The 2,968-nt window shown below is 37.5% G+C and overlaps 1 pseudogene; it reads left to right on the top strand.

Moving 5' to 3' along the window:
* The first annotated feature begins 1,183 nt into the window (after positions 1-1,183).
* Positions 1,184-1,279, top strand: LOC118891401 (annotated as a pseudogene).
* The last annotated feature ends 1,689 nt before the right edge of the window (positions 1,280-2,968 follow it).

Genomic DNA, 2,968 nt, shown 5'->3' with positions numbered 1-2,968 from the left:
GTTAATTCTAGTTGTAACCTTTAAATTGATTTATGCCTCATGGTGGTCACAACCTGCCTGCTGAAATGCTGACCTGAGGGCGAGGAAGCTGAAACTTATTCACTCCATTTTCACAGTTTACCGGGTGCTTTGCTCTTCCAAAGCAGTTGAAACAGCATAATTAAAAAGAACGAGTAAAAGCAAGCTAATAATTCCCTATATATGTCTGTATAAGTCACTATTTTTGAAGGCTGAGTTTGGGGCCATATTTAGAAAATATGACTTAATTGTATAACTGTAAATTATATCTTAATTTGCAAATCTTCCCTTCCTTAGTTTGACATTTGTAGGTATGTGATTCTGTTGATTACTATTTTTATCTTTAGTGCTAGAGGTTATAAATGCAAATGCCTTTAGGGACCAGACAGTTCACATAAATGTGTGAACTGGCTGGAGTGATAAAAGGGAGTTTGCCCAGCCTGGAGGCACTCACATTCTGTTAAAAACAAACACGCAAACTGCCGAGTCCACAAAGGGGTTCACATGATCCGGAGCCTGTGTTTGAGATCTTGGTTACAGACAGTTGTTTCAGGAAGTTTGACCATAAAGGCCACAAAGGAAAAAGAAATAGTAGGTTCAAGGAGTGACCATGGAGTGACAGGAGAGATTTTTAAGATGGGAAAGACTTGAATGTACAGAATGAGAGCATGGAAAACATCACAGCAGTATACAGAACGGTTGCGATTCTGCTTTTGGATCTATAATATTAATATTGATGAAGATGTTATTTGTAGTTCTATTATAGAATTTTATCCAGTACTCCAAAGTGCTTTTATATAATATTAATAATTATGACTACCATTTCTTTACCACTTTGAATTTATAAGATGTTTTGCACATGCACAATCACATATCCCTAAAATGACACTGGAATGTAAATTATCACCATTTCCATTTTATAGATAAGGAAAGTGAACTCAGAGATGTAAAATAATCTGCTAGTGAGTAGAAAGCCAGACTAGAACTCCAGATTCTGTGCAATTTCCACTATCCCATAACGTGTTCCGTGTTCTCTGTCAGCAGAATGGAGGTCCCGCCATGGAAATCTCACATTTCACTATGTGGAATTTTTTTTTGTTACACCTTGCTTAACATGGCAAAGTGGAAGACAAATAACTTTCTATATAAAGAATTAACCAGACTTGTGCTTGCTTTGGCAGCACATATACTAAAATTGGAACGATACAGAAAAGATTTGCACAAGGATGACACACAAATTCATGAAGCATTCCATATTTTTAGGTCCTACTGTATAGCACAGGGAACTCTACCCAAAACTCTGTAATGACCTATATGGAAAAAGAATCTAAAAAAGAGTTGATACAGTAAGTCCCCTACGCATGAACCCTCAAGTTGCAAACTTTCAAAGATGCAAACGTGTGTTCGCACATACAGTCACGTAAGTTAGTTCACGTGTCTGGTGTACATTGTCATGTGCATGCATCCTCTACAAGTGGTTGTGCTTTTGTGTACTTTACTGTACAGTACTGTATAGAGTATAGTAGTACAGTACCTTTATTTCAAGCCCAGCATGTCCAGAAGCAAGTGTAAAAGCAGCGGTGATACAGCTGATTCTGCTAGGAAGTGCCAAGTGATAATGATGGAAACAAAAGTGAAAATAATTGAGAGAGTGGAGTGACAAGAGGAAGAAGAAGTAACCGAAGGACCGAAGAGATTCACGATGCAGGAAATGGCAAGAGGATTTTCTTTATTTGAAGAGGCACTGTTAGTTTTTGAGGCACAGGACCCAAACGTAGAACAGTACATGAAGGTTGCAGCAGCCCTTCAGAATGCAAACCAGTGCTACCATGTCATCTATGACGAGAAAAAAAAGCTACTACCCAGACATCACTGGATCATTTTTTTCAAGAGGGTGGATAGAATTGAATCCAGCAAGGAACCAGAACCTGTGCCATCAACATCAGGCGTGAGTGAAATTGCAGTTTGCTCTCCGTCTCCTATTGCTGCTGATCCTTCAGCTCTACCGTCTCCCACCTCCTCTCCCTCCTCCAGTCAGTAACTCTTCTTGCCTGTTCACTCGATGCCAGTCCCTGTATGCCAGCAGTTGTACTGTACTACTGTACTTTTCAAGGTATTGTACTATAAGATTAAAAATGTTTTCTTTTTGTGTTTGTTTTTTTATGTATTGTTCGTGTGAAAAGTATTATAAACCTATTACACTACAGTACTATATAGACGATTGTGTTAGTTAGGTACCTAGGGCAACTTTGGTGGACTTATGAACATTGGACTTACGAATGCACTCTTGGATCGGAACTTGTTCGTATGTAGGGGACTTACTGTATATGCATATGTATAACTGATTCACTTTGCTGTACATCTGAAACTAACACAATACTGTAAATCAACTATACTCCAATAAAAATTAAACAAACAAAAAAACTACTACAAATTGTTATCAAAAAAAAAAAGAATTAACCAGACCTACTATATTGCTCTCTGATAAAATTCAGTCAGACTGTGACATCTTTGCTCAAAGAAGAATAGCTTCATTCCTCCTGGAAGACATTAATGTGTCCTACAGGTCCAGCTCTGGTTATAGAACCTTTGCTGAATGAAGATACGAGTTATTTTAAATCTACTTGAAATTAGAATTCTTTCAGTCTTGAGATCTTGATTCAATCACCATGTCCTAGTGTGCTTGCAGGTGAGCATGGCTCTTCTTGATATGCTTCCTCAGCCACACCCCCAAAAAACAGAACTATTCAATGAACACTTATAAAGTTCCTGTTTTGATCTTGAGTATGATGTTATTTATTAAGCAGTATACAACAAAATGCCTCCTTTTTGTAAATATGCAAAAAAAAATAGTAGGTATGTTAGGGGCTGTGTTCTCAAAGGTATTACAGTGTTTGGAGAGAGATGAGACATTTATGAACAAAAGAATATATAACAAATGCTGAAAATA

Source organism: Balaenoptera musculus, chromosome 2, assembly GCF_009873245.2.
Source record: "Balaenoptera musculus isolate JJ_BM4_2016_0621 chromosome 2, mBalMus1.pri.v3, whole genome shotgun sequence".
NCBI classification, from domain to species: Eukaryota; Metazoa; Chordata; class Mammalia; order Artiodactyla; family Balaenopteridae; genus Balaenoptera; species Balaenoptera musculus.
The sequence above is the reverse complement of the archived record's forward strand: the minus strand, read 5'-3'. Positions and strand labels throughout refer to the sequence as shown.